This window comes from Coturnix japonica, chromosome 1, assembly GCF_001577835.2.
Source record: "Coturnix japonica isolate 7356 chromosome 1, Coturnix japonica 2.1, whole genome shotgun sequence".
NCBI lineage: Eukaryota > Metazoa > Chordata > Aves > Galliformes > Phasianidae > Coturnix > Coturnix japonica.
This window is the reverse complement of record NC_029516.1, coordinates 78286957-78305841: the sequence shown is the minus strand read 5'-3', so window position 1 is coordinate 78305841 and position 18885 is coordinate 78286957. Positions and strand designations below refer to the sequence as shown.

Below are 18885 nucleotides of genomic sequence, written 5' to 3'. Positions count from 1 at the left end.
ACTTTTCAGAAAGCCACCCAGTCCTACAGATACAAGTTTGCAAGCCTCTCTCCTCAATCAATAACTAAATAAGGTTTAAGACAAAGTACAACGTTGTCATTGCATTTGGAAATCTGAGACCAATTCAGTCCAAGCTTTTTTTTTTTTTTTTTCCAGTCATTATGAGTCTAACGAAACCCCTAAAAGCCTCCAAAATCAAGATAGACAGCAAAAGGCAGTGATTGAGCTCATTGGTCAAGTAGTGCATGTAAATAACAATAAAAAAGTGCACCTGGCACCTGAAGAACAAATTCTAAAATCCAGATGTTTAACATCCTCAGAGATCTGCTGTGGATACACCCATTTTAAAGTCTGTGCTCTATGCTCAAGTACCTTAACAAGAACAAGTCTTCCCTGATAATCCAGATCCCTGATGAAGTGATAAGCATTTGGAGGTGACCCAGAATGATTTGTCAATCCAACACTTACGGAAACAGTGAAGATGCCCAAGGATCTTCATTCAACAAGCTTGAAGAGGACTTTTCTATTTAAATTTCCACAACAGTTCAGCCTAACTTGCTCTGTTTTGCCAGGTTGGAGGCTGGGAGAAAAGAGGTGGAAGGTCTTTTAGATAGTCTAGAATTGCTGAGATGTATTAATTCAGCAGCAGCCTCTGTGAGGCATGTAAGTTTCAGAAACCTTAAGTGAAGGCACAATAGATCTCTTTAGGAGAGACTAAAATCAGCCAGCATGTAAAATTCAAGCACCAAATGAGACAGTTCTTTCTACTAACAGTCCAAATTTGCACTGAAATTTCATCAGGAAGCAGAAAAGTGGATTTCTCTTTTTTGTTTTTTAAGTGCAGGGATACCTCACTACAGAACACAAGATCCTCCCTAACCTGGCTGTGGATCCTAGAGTTTCAAATGATGGGCTTTTAACAAAGCCCTCTCAGAAGGGGTAGATCTCATAAACACGTAAATGCCAAACATGCTCCATTTGTTAAGCAGTAACTCCGAAGCCTTCCCTGTTGAAACTCTAAGTGATTCTTACCTGTTGATACTTGTTCATAATGCAATACAATTATCAAAGCTAAACGCTTTTAACCATTTTATAACAAGAGATCTAGAAACTTTTCAATTAGAGGAAAAAGATATCTTACTACAGTAACCAACAAGCCACAATTCATTTAGCCTTCTGTCACTCAACAACATCCTTATGAGTATATAATATTTTCTCAATTCTGGGGAAAGTGACGAGTTTCTCAGAAGCCATTACTGGCTGTCAGTAATTGCAGGCGACAGGACAAGAAAACAGTAATTCTACAGCTTATGTCTGGTTCCCTGTGTTCCAGCAGAAAACACATCCTAACACCCATGCTATGTTCGTTATCTATAACCTGAGCTTCTCCACTGGTTTAAAATGGAGCACTGTGGTGAGGGAAAGAAGCAGACGTAAACATAGATGTGCCAACCTACTTGCTCAACTCCACTCTCTTCGTGTTAGTACATTAATGCAGAAGAGGGAATTCCTTTAATTCAGTGAACTCCAATAATACTTTTTTCCTCTATTAACTGTAAGAACCCTGAATTTCTGCTCTTTTGGCAACACACCACAGAATCTTCACAATCTTACATTGTAAGCAGCTTAACTATTGACTCCCAATAGAAAAAAATTCAACTGATCACAGGAAGACGAAGATGAGCCTCTATGCCTCAGCATCTTTTCTACTTTCATATTTTCACTGCATCAGATTAAATGACTCATCTTAGTCCTAAAGACTAAAACCTCATTTGTGAAAGCTGGCCCTTGGTAACTTTGACATTGGTAGTCTTGGTATCAGCTTGCTTTATGTCAGGGTTAAATTATGACAAGTCAAACGTTTAGCTAAAGCTTAAGAACAACAAATTAGTTCTCATCATTGTAAACATTCTCAGTACAACAGCAAAGTTTGCTCGGAGGAAAAATCATGCTAGTTCACATATCAATTACCATTAATTCACACTTCCACTGCACAGGCTTACCTCTAAATAAAAATAAAACCAGGCATCTACAGAACAAACAGAATCCCTAAATAGGAAGGTGATCATGCTGAAATACTTCCTACGAGACAGATCCCTCATGATAAGCAACAGTAGCAAAGGCAAACCTCTAGTAACAACACAACTAGATAGTAAACTGATCTGAGGGAATAAAATAAAAGGAATAAAACCCTGTGGGGAAACAATTTAACAGAGGCTTTGCTGAAGTCTGGAAAACAGAAGTAACACACATAAAACACACTGGTTCCCTCTCTTGCCAGGTCCTGGCTTTTTGTTCACTATGAACAGCGTGTGGAAAGCAGCATACTTTTGAGTTTCTGTTGTTGTAGGCTATTTCTTATAAATATAGCCTTATTATACACCTTAAGACTATGGGATAGAACTCTAATGTGAAACTGCTGCACTTGAAACCTGCACTGTCACGAGTAGAGGATCTCAGCCTGTATTATTTTACTGCATCTCCTTTGGGTAAGGGCTTCCAGAGATCCAGCAAAAAAAGCACCAGAGACCAATAAAAACTGAAAGGAGAAATCATCTCAGTAAGACAGATCATTTAAACTTGGAATTTGCATTTTGCTTATGTTACTGCCTCCTTAAAACTCACATTTCTTAACCAAAAGTTAAAGAAGTAGCTTCATGAACAAAAAAGAAAGAAAACAAGCATGAGCAATCTAGCTCCAGCTGGATGGTGAAAACTGCTGCATGAGTTCGTCAGTTGGAAAAAAAACAAAACAATAAACCTCCAGCCAACACAAAAAAGCCACTTCACAAGCAACGCACACCTCAAAAACAAGATTGGATAGTTAAGATTACAGGTAGGCATTATGGTTTTTATCTTCACATCTTTACGACCACAGAGAAACAAAAGTAGGAGCACTGTTGCTCCCAATTCTTTTGATCACTGCTGGGGATCTGTGATGATTGTTCAACAGGTAAAATTGAATTTTTGTGAATGCTTACAAAGTTTTTAATGAGCTTTGTAAAACAGGTCCTTATGCTTATAAAGAGATTCCTAGATGGAAACAGAGATATGTACATGATATATCTATTGAAGGTTTACATCTAGCTACTCTGCTACAAGCCAAGAAGAAACTCTACTTGAGCCTGCATTTAAAATCACAGAATTGTTCACATAGGAGAAGACCTTAAAGATCATCGAGTCTAGCCACAACCTAACCATACTACCCTAACAACGCTCCACTAAATCATATCCCTGAGCATCACATCCAAACAGTGTTTAAACACATCTGGGGATGGTAACTCAACCTCCTCCCTGGGAAGCCTATTCCAGTGCTTAACAACCCTTTCTGTAAAGAAGTTCTTTCTGATATCCAACCTAAAGTTACCCTGGCACAACTTGAGGCCATTTCCGCTTGTCCTGTCACCAGTGAGAAGAGACCTGCTCTTGCTGTAAGCACCTTTCAGGTATTGGATATTTAAGTCAAAATATAGCTTACTGAATAGAAACTATTAGTACAGAACTATTGATGTAAAGAGAAAAATTGCTGATGAAGCCTCTTTGAGTTTCAAGACTGAATCTTCCCAAGCGGAGGAGAATTTGCTGTTTTTTCTATCACATGACACAGTATCGACATCAAATTTTCACCTCTTAAGACAATTTGATGAACAATTCCTTATTAAATAATTGACAATGTCAAAATAATTGTAAACAATACAGCAAAGCTACATTTGTGGAATATTTCCCTTTTGCTTTAATTTTGGTTTCATCAAATATGGTCAGTCCTCCCTCATGCAGGTAACAACACATCAATCTGCTAGTGCTTAGGCAGACTCCAGGCAAAACTCCACAGGATGTCTCCTGAAATCCTAAGATGATGTTTCCTTTTTTACAGAGAACTGTAAACTTGAATTTACTCTAAGGTTGGTTTCAAAAAAACATATTTAGTGAGCTGTGCAATACCTGAAAAACAACTGTCTATTATTTGTTGCCTTCAGTATTTATTAACAAGAACAGTATCACAATACAAAATTACAGACATGCTGTATTTTCAAAAACCACCACACAGATGCAACCACAAAAAAAAAAGCCAAGTCTGCAACAGTATCTCTCTGGAGAAGAGATAAGGAATCAAAGCAAACTAAAAAACAAAAAGCATTCCCCTCCCATCCGCCATTTTGTTAAAGAAGCTGTGTAAAAATATACATAAGGTTACACTAAGCTTAAACAAAAAAAGTAATTTTGTTCAGCACGTATAAGAGTTGGGAATACAGACAGACCATTAGTTAACTCCTAGTCATCCCTGTATTCAAAAGAGTCCTATCAATCACCCTCAGACTATTTGAGATTGTGCCTTCACTGCTGCATGGAAAAGTAAGACTTACCAAACAAGTAGCAGCCTGCAAATCCTATGCTAGGTTATAGATATCAAGTTTTCTTCATGAAGAAAGACCATCCAAAAAGGGGGATATCACCCGTGAACTGCATTATGACATAGGTGACATAAGTTTGGAACACCTCTTCACCACGGAGTCCACTGACAAGCCAAATGAAACACTAATGGGAAAGCCCAGGATAAATATTTAGATTTTTAATTTCATGCTTCACATAATCTACAATACAGCTGGGCATTTCATATGCATTGTGAGCTCCCTGAACAGGTATTTAGTGAAGAAAAACCAGTTTCTGCTGATAGAGCTGTAACATAGTACTTCCTGCTTTAAGCAGTAAAGACATACAACAACTCGGAGATCGTTTTAAAACGGTCTCACTGAAGAAAGTAAACAAGATATAATTTGGCAAAAAATAGAATTTTCCTGTTGCATTACGTGCATAGTGAAATTATGTCTAAATTGAAATAGCTGAGATCCACTTTGACATGTACAACTTCCAGGTTTTGTAATTCTGTGAAATTCATTTTACGTAAACACATTTACAAGAGCCTGAAAAGAGTGGTGGTTTTTGTTTGTTTGTTTTTGTGGGTTTTTTCTTTTTCTTTTTTTTTTTTCCTGTAGAAAGACTCTTCTCAATTATGAATCACTTTAGATAATTCATGACATTAATATCTGGCAAAATGCATCTCGGCAGATCACTTATGCAGCAGTCTGCTAGAGCTCAGTGACAAGAAAGCTCCACAACAACGTAAAAGCCAGTTACATCACCCAGCAAGTGTTCAGTACTTGACATTTTGCTTTCTCAAGATTACCTGAGTCACATAACTTCTGATAAGCAAGTACAGACATTCATATCAGCAGATAGGCTTTTAACATGTCTTCCTTGTTTAGACTATGGAATTTACATTACATGAACAAGAATAAGCCTTTATTCACACAGGAACTCACAAATTAGTAAATTAAAACCAACTGAGATGCTTCCAGTTTTTATTTCAGTCAAATAACCATTATGTTCAGTTAGCTGAGTCAGGTTCCTAAACATCGGCAAGTCCATGGGACGTCAAGGGAACAAAATTGAATGATGGGATTTACATTCAAGACATACGTGCCAGCCAACGTGCCGCAAAAAATAAAACACCCAGATATACTTCTGATAAAAGATACCACAAAGCTGAAGCATCATAAAATAAAGCATTCAGAGAGTTCACCACCTTATTTGGGTTTAACAGATCTGTGAGCTTAGAAGCAGTACTAAGTTGCCACGGTTTGAATAGCTGAGCTGTGTAGCTGATCACACAAAAAGCCAGGTCAGGCACTTTTTTTGGCTTAGGAAAGTTAAATGAAAGGAACTTTACATGGAGAAAAATCAATGAGATTTGCGAAGTTTATCTATTTTACCTTACCACAGCAACAACACTACTCCCAGAAGCACCAGACCATAGATTAAAATGAATCAAATCAATGATTAAAATGAATTAAAAATGGTTAACATTTTTCTTTGCTGAAACACAGCCTAGAGAAGTGACATCTAGCAAGGTTCATGCCATCAAACCTCAACACCCACTAGGCGTCCACATCTCAAAGGCCTCCCTGACTACACACAGTATTTGGGTCAATTCAGTAACATCACCCAACTCACTTGTTAAACACAGTCTTAAAAGGCTCAGATACACAGTCAGGTGCTAGCCAGATTCTGGTTATCTAGCATATCCTAATCCAATAAAGCTGCTGTACAAAGCCAAAAGAAAACAAAGACAGGCCTGATCTCAGTGCTCACACCAAACTTCTCAACCTCTGCATGAATAAGGCAGTGCAGTTCTGGCTTACCTAAGACCATGTTTAAGATATAATTATTATTCAAGTTAGAGGAAAATGGGGAAGTATACACCTTTCTGAACAGCGAGAGAGAATTAGATGTCACAACATCCAGTCTTCCATCTCCTTACCTACTTTGAAGCCACAGGCTCTAACCTGCTACAAACTGTCAACTCACACACCCTAAGCTCCATAAACAATTACCATTAGTTTGTGATGAATAAAGTTTACCCACCTTCTGTCGTTCAGGACTGCTGGAGGAAAGCAACCACTGCTAGAACCAACAGCAGCTAGAAAGAAAAAACAAATGCCCCCTTCTGTCTAGAAGAGGCTGTTTCTAGTGAAGACGTGACAGTCTCATCAGTACAAAGACCCTGGAAGAGGTGCAGGTCAGTGTTGTCTGTCCCAACCTGGAGGCATGGACGTAACAGCCCCCCAGGGACCCTGAAAGCCAACGCCTTGACAGACAACAGAAGTACCATGGAGACGCAACTTGGAGACGTAACAGATGAAGAAAACAGAATGCCCGCACTCAACAGTCATCAGGCCACCATTTACATGGCTGATCTGCATGAAGTGATGAGCGCTCCTGCTAACACTTCAAATACTTTCTCCTGCTGAAGGCATCAAGTTTGAGAAACAGCATCAAGCTAACAGAAACTATGTACACCAGCACATACATCCTTAATGCTCAGAACAGCTTTATGGTAGTGGCTCAACTTCTTTTTCTACCTCAGCAGGACCCACTCATGAAATGGACATCATTCCCTACCACAAAGCTTTTTCAGAGTGATTTATACAGCATATATATCTTTACCAAGGACTCACTCAATATAGCCCTTAGTCTAACACAGCCCTTGAATAGTAACAGCTGCTTACACGTCTCCGATGCAGAAAGCCAAACTAAACAATAACCAACCACTGAATTAGCAAAGGCTCACATGAAGCTACAGGTCTGATAGCTATCCTAGCTAATACTGTCATCTGCTTCGATCCTGCCTATGAGTTAGAATCACACAAATCAGAAAACGCAATCCTACCCCAACCTGCTGGGGGCTTATCCACTCAAAAACATACTGAAAAAATGAAACTGAGGGCAATACAAGCCAGGGCTGTGAAAAGTGCTCTTCTCTATCACTTCCCAAGGTCCCAGCTCCCAACAGACTTTAATTCTCAGAGGCTGAAAAGAAAAAGAACATGCCCACACACTCATCAGAAATAGGACAGGTTGTTACTATTTGTTCAATGCTACGTGAAGAGAGGGAGAAATAAACCCAGCCTCTATGTGGTGCCGGGTTTCAAAGAAGCTACCTTCTCCACATCCTTCCATTTTGAATCAACTGAGTAAACAACCAATTGGCTGGTCGGATAATATCACAACCCATTTCTAAAGGAAAATCATACCTTTTATAGGTTAATTGAGATTTTATTCAAAATAAATGAGCCACAGAACAAGATTGCAAATTAAAATGAAGCTTAGTATAAAGCACAGTTATTTCAAATGCTATCCATATGAGCAGATGTTCCTTCACACAAATATCTATATAGCCTGTACAAGTTTAACCCCATGGCTTTGAAAAGATAATTGAAAGTAAAGTGGTATTTCTTTGTGTGTGCTCCCAGGCTTTTTCAGGCAGCTCTCAACTAAAGGAACCAACCTCTTTGCCTTGCCAGTCTTTTTCAAGCCTGTCTATGGGAGCTGCTCCCAGTGACACGGGATCATTCAGGAGAGGAAAGAGGTGGCTGACAGTGTACATGCCTGCCTGTAGATGGGGCAGAGTAGAGCTGCATAATCACCACACGTATTGCTATTGCTGTGCAGCAACTTCTGAGACAGAACAGCAACAGCTGCCAGCTTACCCACGAACCAGGAAACAAGTCCCTACACAAAGGCAGTGAAGGTTACTGAGACCAGGAAGATACCTGTGCACAAGAACTGAACCACAGCCCATCTAGCAAGGAGATGCTGCAGGAAGCCTTGGCAGCAGCCAAGCGTGTGGGTGGGCATGATACACGAAGCCTATCAACAACCGCCCCCAATCAGATCAGGTTGGCAATGACCAACTCTTGCACTAACAGCTCCCAGCATCCCATGGACCTGGGGAGACCGTTGTGAGGAGTGTAGGAGACAGAGAATACATCCGAGCAGGGGAAGTAGATGATGGGACAGCAGTACATTTCATTCCTCTGACGGCAATAATAATAATGAAATTCTTTATGCTGCCTTAACTGTTCCTGCCATTTGGGAATCTTTGTTAAGTGTTTCCTTCCTGGATCCCCAGGGTACAGATGGCAAATATAAGCAAAGCTCGCACTAATTTCCAGTGAACGAACCCAAGCACTCTGCTGTTTAAGGGCCATCACAGGTAACATTTCACAGACTGATACCTTCGGGTCTAATATAATTCCAGCACATCTAATCTTATTTTTAATGTCCTACTCCCAGTCTAAAGCAACACTATCACTTTTATACTATACGTAGCACCTGATATATACTTTCTATTCCATATACCATACCTTACAGCTCAGTAAAAAGCTTCTGGGTCCTATAAGCAGATAACTCTGCCATCCAGAATCAGGCAAATTTTCATTTCATTTAGCCAAATGTCTCATTTTCCAAGAACCCCCCAGAAGGCACCCATCATGAGCAGCTGTAGATCGTCAGTGCAATATATAGTCTAACACACTGAGCACTGAAAAAAAAAATGTACCTAGAGTCCAAAATGTTTAGTGCAAATGAAGATTAATCACCTGATAATACAGAACATCCAAGTGTAATGATATTACTTGCTTCCCAGGGCACCATTTCTTAAAAGTTCATTAAATGATTGAGTAAAGTAACCGTTCTTACATTTTCAGTTATGACTCACCTAAGTTTCATCATTCTTTAGAAACACTCCAAAAACTAGAAAAAGAAACTGAGTAAAACATTAAAGCAAAATCCTCAATAAGGAGGAGGGATGCCTCTGATCAGTGTCTCACAGCTGCAAAGAAGGCACTCGGAGCAAGGCAAGTGAGTATGATCATCCAAAAAGTAGGAGTTAAGCAGTCTGGGAAACCACAAAGTGAGAAAAAAAGAGAGACATGGAGACAAAGAGATCTAGAATAGACAAGTTGAAATACAAGTGTCTATTAGTCTTAGCGAAGGTATCTTTGTGCTAAGTCTCGCAACAGACAGCCTCCTCAACCAACATGTGAAGGGGGCAGCAGCTCTTTGCAGCCGAGCACAATGCAGCGGTCTAGAAGGCACAGTATCACCTCTGAACATTGTAATTTACACGTGAGGTGTTTTACCCACCATTGTAAATTAGTAACACCTTTGGAAGTAGGAAGAGGTGAGAAAACATCTTCAATTGAGTATATTCTTAATTGTAATCCATCTCACATTTTAGCCCTTTCGCTATAAACAAATCACACAAGTTTAAGTGTCTATTTGCCGAAGCTGCAATTCAACTAAGAAACAAAGACAGAACAGAGAGGTTGTTGAAAGTGCTTTGCAACAGAAGGAAGAGATCCCGCAGCATTTAAATCTTAGGAGGGAACAAGGTACGTGCCCTTCACTTGGGCTCTGCAGAACGTTGCCACTCGCACTAGGTTTTGCCAAATGGAGTGGTATGTTTCTGCATAATTGAGGTCATTGCTCTTGTCTCAGAGGGATGTTTACCATTCTTAGTAACAGAGCAGCTGAAAATGAGAAGGTACAATAAAAAATGTGCACGGAGGGAAAAAAAAAAAAGAAATGAGAAAAGGTCCATTTGGTGTCATTGCTCTCATCTATAAAAATGCTTAATGTCTGCCCATACTATTACAAAGGCAAGCAGAAAATAGCACTTTAAAGAAAGAATGTCTTAGGACCATGGGAGATGCCGGGTAAAATGGGACCGAGTCAACAACTTTAGGAAGACAGATACAAGTCATTATGAATTGTTTAATTTAGGGACTAATTCTGAAGCCTCAGGAACCTGCATGTGCAAGCTTTTATAAAAACTCAGTCAATTAGGTTTTACTTACAGTCAGGAATTATTTAAATCAACTAATTTGAGAGCTGAATCTTTAAAACAGTCGTTAGATACTATGAAATCCATGAAAGGAGGTGTTAATAGCAACATCCCTCTGAAGAATGTTTTTCATGCATTCTTCTGTATGGAAAGGAATTTTATCACAGCCAGCTGATAACCCCTCCTTCCCCACTGGCATTCTTATGCCAGGTATCAGCATCTTCCATGTCTCTATGAACTAATCACACTGCTGCTTTCTCTAACAACATTGCAACACAAGCCTTCTCCTATGTCACAGGCACATCCCAGATATTCTTCTGCCATTTGTAAAATCTGAGATAACAAGCAACAAATCAGTCATTTTTAATATCCACAAGACGGCACTGAGTGAATCAACTGCCTTGCTATATATTTTTTAAACATACCTGCTATTGAGAAATTAATAAAGGGAAAGAGTAGCTAGGACAAGCAAGAGGCATTATGTTCTGCTGGTGCCTGCCATCTCTTACCTCACTGCAAAATGCTTCCCATTTGCGTGGCAGAATCATATTCAAACTTCACAAAAGGTAAAGAATTATACAGATGCAATGCAGAAATGGCCATCTTAGGCCCAAATACCAGGTGACTGATTTTTGCCTACAATATTCTTGTTAGTTATCTGAAAGGAAAATGCAATTTACCCAATTATCTGTGAGCACAGAACATATGCACAGGCACAGTTTCTATGAGGTAATTTATTTACAAAAAGGGAGACAGAAGGGAATGAGCCTGCCTACCAATCCTGCCATGTTATTTCTACTGAAATCAGTCAGCAAATTTCAAAGCGCTGAAGCAATTCAGAACACACAACAACAATGAAATCCTTAATGAAACATCTTTAACTAAAGTAAAAAGTTATTTCCCAATTTGCTTTATTAAAACAAAACACATGCATCACAATGTTTATTTGCACTGGGCATTTATTTCTATAGCTTTACAGCTAATTACTTTAGTTTGCAGTTATTAATTTATACACAAAGGTAAAGTCTGCCCTCTAGCGCCTAAAATATGCAAACTATGTGATTTTAAAGTAATATCTTTTTTTTTTCTCCTTTGAATTAAAAGATATGTATGTGGATGTTTCCTGCTTTCATGGTAAAGTGGGACAGACAAAAAAAGTATGAAAGGTTTTACTCCCATCATTGAGCTAAGTTATCACAGGGAGTCCAATAAATCTCATCTGATTAAACCAGTCTGCCTTGGATTTCTTGGGCACTGTGAAAGTCCTGAAGTGTGTTAGAGGAAGGTAAACAAAATACCTTAGGAAGGAAGGCCTAGAGATATACTGACCACTGATGGAAGACACACTTGGGATAAGACACACTCCACAGATGAGTGAAAAATTAAAAGCCAAATCAAAACATAAGTAGGGAAACTGTTCTTTTCTACGATATAAAGGGTAAAATGCAAATTCAAACACCAAAAAAAGGAAATCAGAGGAAGTGCATTTTCAAAGCACCTATATGTTTTGTTTCAGGTTGAATCAAGAGGAGAAAAGGAAATACTCTTGCCTGATTAGAACTGTGTATTGCAGAAGTAAACATTTATCATCTCCATGTGATAGGTTAAGGCTAAGAACATTAAACCTCTACTGGATGCTTGCAGAAATGCCCTGAGAGCAAAAGCAAGAACACCCCTACCCTCCTTGTCTGAGCAGATAGCTTCATAGCTAGTTGTATAGCACTTGGAGAAGTGGTCTCAGACCTCCACATCATGGCCCCTACGCAACACTCAGACGCACAGCCATGGAAAGTTAAGGTTGTGTAATCGCTCCTTTAGCATGTTGCAAACTCTAAATCTGGTGGTTTCTGCTTTCCTTCACTTTATAAGTCGAATGGATGGGAGCTGAAATCCACAAAATTGAAAATAACATCCACCCCTAACTTTGCTAAAGAGGTACGCAGCAGTAAGTGACCACTGTTCCTGGCTATTTTTCTTCTGCTGCTTAGTTTATTTTTAAATAGTTGGGATAGACCCTCCACTTGAACGAGAGGGTTCGGTTGCACACTCCAGCACTCCAAGTTTAGGATGAAGCTGGAACAGCACTTTACAAACCAGGTTCTCTTCATTGCATCCTGATCCATACATGACAAAGTTACCAAGGCAGCTGGAACTGCCCTCATCTGCTGGGGAAGGAGGATCGGTGCGCATCAAAGGATGACAAAGAAACCCTTGGATTTTCCTGCTTAAGCACTGTGCACAAGGCAAGCTTCCTGGTCTGAGTCTGGCAGAAGCACAAAGGTATTCGCAGAAAAACTTCCTAGTGTTGACTAGGAAGGGCTCAGATTTCACTTCTATAATTTCAGCAGCAGACAGTTTGTGTGGGGGGCAGGAGTTTCAAGCCTCTTCTTATTTATTATTCAATATATAAATATGTACGTAAAATTATTATACGTTATTTGTTATATATATCTACTCACACAGCACCTGAACAAAAAAAGAGACTTTACAAAAGATGGAAATTAAAGTTGCTAAATTTGTTACACTTCTACGGAGCTTCTACTTTTCTTCTTCTTTTTCTACCTAAATTGTTCAGTCTTCTCACATGCACCAGCAACCTGTGTGCTATAAAAAACAGTACACTGATATGTCATTTATTCTGCCAATGGTACTAGGTAGGGATATTTCAGTGTCACCACAGTCAAACATTCATACTACTTTATTACTCTGAACAACACTCATTTCAAATTCTCATCTGGATTTCTTTAAGTACGTGTATTTGTATGGGGCCGTCCCAAATTAAAACTGTGCTGCTGGTTTGCTATTCAGTACACAAATGGATAAAGTAGAAACGCATGAAATTGCATTAGGAGTAAATGTGTTTTCTCTAAATACACACTCCTAAAAGTAGCTACAAAAAAACGATCATTTTCTGGCTCGACAGATAAAGGGAGCACTGATGGGAGGTTAACAACAGGAGTTTTATCAGCTCCATTACTATAGTGGAGCTGACAGAAATGTAAGCGAACAGACCATAACTTCAGCTCTGTGTCACCAAACGTACCCACCAGGTTCTGTCTACAAGTCCAGTTTCCATGCATGTGACCCATTTCCCTTTATCCCACCCCAGCATAAAAGGACAGCAGAGACAGAATCAGGCCCCAGACTCACTTTTAACCCCAGGAATCACCCGATTAACTTTGACATCCCAAGCTGAATTTACCAGAGGACAAACAAAGAAAATTCCTATCATTCCTTGAGCTTCTGCACTCAGTCTATTAGTTGGAGAAATCCTACACATAACCTACGGCCCAACGAGCCTTTTTAGTATGATAAAATCAAATTTAATGCAATTCCTTAGGTGTTCATTTTTTCTGGCATTCTTCATAACAAAGTCTACAAGCCAAAAACTCTCAAGACTTATTTCTAGTTTTGTAGAGGTGCTTTGCTAGAATGACAGGTGTGCAGAACTGCTGCAAAATTCCTATGTCTGTAATAACTACTGAGACATTTGCTATGCCAAAATAACCACACATGCAAACAACTAGAGCTTGGGAGGACAGTTCATCTTATGGGGCTCATTTGTGCCATGTTCAGCTCAATAGGATCCTTATCCCTATTCAGTTCTCTTTTAACACCTCAAATAAATTGGGAAAGAGTGAATATGTCCTCATAACAGAAAGAAAGAAAGAAAATTAATGATAAAATCTTTACCCATTGTTTTGCTTTGAAGTCAACTGAAAGAATTCAGCATTAAAAAATTAGAGGTCTCTTATGAAAGACTGAAGAACAGCACAGTGAGAACAAGTGACTATTTTTTCTTAATTCTACATAATACTACTAAATGCTGAATGACAACCAATGACAAAAAAGAAAGTACCAAAAAAAGAAAAGAGTAGAATAACACTCATTCAACAAAACGTAATGTGGCAAAATACTCTGATACTGAAAAACAGATTTCCTCAGCTAGATTGACTGCTTCTAATTTCAACCCATATGATCAACCAAATTGTAAAAGATAGTCTAAATGATAGGCCCAGATAGTAAATATATATATACACACAACTGCAATTTAGCTTTAAGAAAATGTTTTGCCTTGACATGCTGTTCCAGTATCAATCAAGAGCTTTCTAGTCTCCTATTTCCATGTGTGTAAAAGTAAATATAATCTTAGAAACTTTGCCTTAAAAGTTACCCTCTATTTTTATTGGACAGCCATCTCACAGCAGCCATAAAGTAGGAAAAACAACAATAAAAAACACATGAAAAACTTAAATGCTAAGCACTGTGAGAATCTGGAAAAGCAAAGAAACATGTTCCAAACAGAAACTGGAGGAATAATATTCTTAGACGGGACTTGTTTTCCCTGTGTTATATATTGACCCATATTGTTGTGTATGTTTAAAGACAGCATGCATACCCTACATCAATCTTTCTTTTAAAATCAGTAGCTATGCACAGATAGCAGCAGGAAAAACCTATGTATAGAAAAGTTATAATCAAGGTAAACGGCAGGAAAAGAAAATTATCATTTTCCAAACATATAATAGTATAGGAACTCCGACTGGCTCAATGGTCTTTACTGAATAATAGCACCTGAACTTCATTTCTGATCCAAAATAACCTCAAGGAAAGTAGGGAATCTCAGCAAAACCGCCTTTTTCGCAAACTCTCTTCAGTCCAATTTAGTCTCAAAACAAGAGGCACTGCATTTTAATTAAGGAAATAAAAATATTCCAAGTATGACCACAATCCACAAAGATCTGTTTTAAAAGACAACAGATTTATAACAAAGCCTTCTTTTCCCAAGCTTAAAAAAATCCAAGTTGTTTTTCCTGTTTCATCTCAACAGTACTGAATCAGAACTACTCCATGGCACTAAGTTTCATGCAAAGACTGCATAAACTTGCAACAAATGTATTGATTCCCCATGCTCTGTGATTGCTGATTGTTTTCATCCAAGTGCACCTTCACCTACATTTTCAACCATTTCCTTTATCTTTAGGCCAATGCAGACAATATAACAATAGCTCGGTTTTCAAGGCAGCCCCCACATAAATTTGAGTACAACAAAAAGCAGGTGTGCTGGGATTGAAGCATAATCTCACAGTAAATCAAGAGAAGCTTTGCTTGCAAGAAGCCAGGTATTCCAAATGCCTACTATCACAGAAAACAACAATATGAGTACTTTCATCCCTGCTCCTAAAAGGCATTTACAGATACCACGGAGCTGTTTCTTAAACTACGCTATTAACCAAACTGAAGGCTGACAGAACTGAAGCAAGGCTCAAGACAGTGTTTTTACTTTCCAGTTCACACCACACACAGAGCAACTGAACTGCTGTCATCCAACAGTCCTGCATCTCTTCCTTTCTATGTCTTCGAACGCCATGAGCATCCCCAGGAAACTTATCAGTATAAACGCAATTGACCTGGGAGACTCATGCAGTGGCTGGATGACACTAAGTATTGTACTTCTAATAAGTGCAAGAAATACTACTTTTTGAACTATGAAGCAGTGTCTTGACTGCAATATTGCCTGTTCTGTAAAGATTCCAACGCTATGACATAAAGTTAAGCTACCGTGAATGGATTCCATGGCCTAAACCCGGCCTTGAGTTCTACCTGCTACTCAGGATGGATTCTGTGGCCCAAAAGAGGCCTTGACTGCCACCTGAGCAGCTCCCTCAGCCTGGAAGACACGACAGAGGACCTCAGAAGACACCTATCCTTTTAGGGCAGTAGTCGAGGCCAGACAATTTACCCAACTGGCCAGTCCATAGCATGAGAGCAGGAAAATAAGCTCTATACTCCACAGCTAAGTTTCTAGCTCACCTTCCAGTTCTGTTCTAGCCAACTTGTAAGCATTTACATCTGTGCTCAGTTTCAAGTATACAGGTAATCTCTGAGGTCAACAAAGTTGTGCCTAAATGTAAATGTTCTCAAGATGAAGCTTTAAGAGCCATAGCCTTTGAACCCTCATCTGTTGCTCTGCTCCTGTTGACCTTGTGAAACGCTGGTGAGATGAACTGTGAAGAAACGCTAGCCATAAGAGCTGAGATTCATTTGCAGAATCTGACTTTCAGTAGAAGGTACAATATGTGTAATAAAACGGATAAATACAACAGGATGAAGAACAGATTCATTTAGTCCTGCAAAAAAAATATTGGGAAGCCAGTTCTTCCTTGTACCACAGCCTCTCATTTGAAGGCAGAAAAGCAGGAAAAACTGACTATAAAAATTCTGATTTCACAGAGGCTACCAAGAATGGGAGTCATAAGAAAGCAGCACAAACCATTTGATACATTTGCACTGTGGCACATACTCAACACAGAGCCAAAACAGAGTGTGCTATGAACAAGCTCCTGGAGAGTTCCAAAATGCATTACAAGAAACTGCCTTTGCTCTATGCATTGCTCCTCAGCCAAGAAGCAGCAATAATTTATTGTACATCTGGGCATCCCCTTAAAGCGGGAATTGACTAATCTTTCTTCAGAGATACTTATATCAACCTTTCACTTAAGTAGATAGTCCTGAGTGCTAATGCCAGGCTTTGCTATATGATTATTTATGTTATTCTGAAGAATAGTATTTATGTCCTAAGACAGCGCAGTAGTATTTGAATCCTTTTCCCAGCAGCACATTTTGAAGGTACAGTGTGTTCCCAGGACACCACATGTCAATGCACTTGTATCGTCTCATAATTAGCTGTAATTACTATATGATGGTTTCCAGACTTAAGCGTAGTAAACCATTAACCTGTGTTTGCAGACTGTATTTGCTGAACAGCACGGTATACTCCTTTATTCCCTAAAGCCATGTCATCATTCAGCTATAGACCTTATCAGAGTGGTGAACTGAAACAGTTTTTGCAGAGGTGGAGGAGGGGGTTGGAGGGGAAGGTCACATATCTAGCTATTACTTAAACATTTTTACCAAAAATGTCAATTTTAAGACTGTCAAGGAAAAAAACAAACAAGGAGACTGCCAGTTTTTGTGCTTTCTAAACAAAACGCTCAAACCTGCAGTCCCAGTCCTTACAAATATACAAGAGAAAGGGGAATCAAGACAGTTGTTCAAGCTTTCAGTTGCATTTCCTCACTATGGCTGATCTGCCACGTCTGTGAGGAAAAACAAAACAAAAGGCACTCTGAGTCTCCAACATAGTATAACTAAGTGTAGTTGTTTCTCCTGTAACAGTGACTACATTGTTAACTCTTTTACTGACAGATCTGTAAGGCCTTAAGAATAAGATTCAGCAGTTGTGAAAAAAAATACACTAACAACATAAAGAATACTGTATTCAGTACTTAATAACCATTCTAGAAATAAACCCAGTCGACAGAATACCAAGGGCAACTGCAGAATTCTTGTACACCAAAAAGTTATTCATTTTGAATCCACTTTTAAATGAGTAACACTTATTAGGTTTGTGCACCCACATTTATGGGATTTGCCTTACGTTATGTTTGAAACTGAAGCATTGTCGATTTCTACCAACTTTAAACAAAGCATTTGATACACAAAACTACTCTGAGATCAATTCTGATTATCACCTATGTGATGTCTGTTATACTCAAATAAGCATCGAGTACTATATTTGAAGTCTGCTTTGCTTTTCATTTGAGAGGGAAAGAAACAAAAAGGATTGCAGAATTCGGAACATGCATCATCCAGCTGCCATCAGGACTCCACTTCCACAGTGGAGGCCGCAAGAGCCCTGCTGCATACTGTCCATCCCCCTGGAAACTACACTTACAACTTTCACCTGCTGCCACAACGTCTGAGCTTGAAAGTCTGCTGGCTGCTAACCTGGCAGTGTGAGGAATTCCTCAGAGGTCTCCAGAACTATCGTATGTGGAGATGCTGCTGAAGTCCCAGCTGGGGAAACAACCTTTGTCAGAAACTTCATTCTGCTCCTCACTGCACAAGCATGACTCATCTTGTCCAGCAAGATGCACTGGCACAGCCCATAAACAGACTGTTTAGTAGCAAATGACCTGGAAATGCTATGTTGGGATGGAGCCAGACTGAGATTATGAATTACTTCAAAGGATTTCTCAATAAACCAGTGGAATTAGCACCACTGCCATCAGAAAATGAGGTATCAGTACTAACAGCAGCTAGTTAAATATTCCAGCACTTTTTCAGCAAGTTTCTCCGGAAGATTTTGGGTTTGTTTTTTTTTTTTTTTTTTTTTTAGGAGGAAGTTTTTAACTCAGAGTGGTGAAGCACTGGAACAGGTTGCCCAAGGAGGCTCTGGATGCCCCATCCCTGGAGGAATTCAAGGCCAGGCTGGATGTGGCTCTGGGCAGCCTGGTCTGCTGGTTGGTGACCCTGCACATAGCAGGGGAGTTGAAACTAGATGCTCTTTGTGGTCCTTTTTAACACAACCATTCAATGATTCTATGATTCCCATTCTGAAGGCCAGGAAGGGTGAAGAAGGTGGAAGAAGTGCAGTCAGGGTGGACTTCTGATGTAGCCTTGGTTGTCTAGGCAGATCGTACACAACGCACTAGGACAGGCTTTTATGCCAAATCCAATTCTCAGCAGTACAAAAAAAAGCATTCATCTTAAAGCAGCTTTGGGAGAATGAGGAAATCTAATCCTAGAGGGAACCCTCATAACCCTCATGCCCATGTACAATATACATCCCACCCACACCAAAACAATTTTCTGGATGCGCATCAAAGAGCATATGCACTTCAGAACAAATGCTA

The 18885-nt window shown here is 39.4% G+C and overlaps 1 protein-coding gene across 12 annotated transcripts in view; it reads right to left on the bottom strand.

The window, feature by feature from the left end:
• Nucleotides 1–18885, bottom strand: part of BBX (BBX high mobility group box domain containing) — a 136228-nt gene that overhangs the window by 72843 nt on the left and 44500 nt on the right. For 2 of the 12 annotated variants that reach the window (XM_015877892.2, XM_015877895.2), the window contains exon 1: nt 6424–7427. The exons of 8 other annotated variants lie outside the window; for them this stretch is intronic. The gene's annotated coding sequence lies outside the window, so the exon portion shown is untranslated. Of the gene's footprint in view, nt 1–468; nt 581–4364; nt 4440–6423; nt 7428–18885 lie in introns of those variants that run through there. 2 more of the 12 variants (XM_015877888.2, XM_015877906.2) reach the window with 2 other exon arrangements.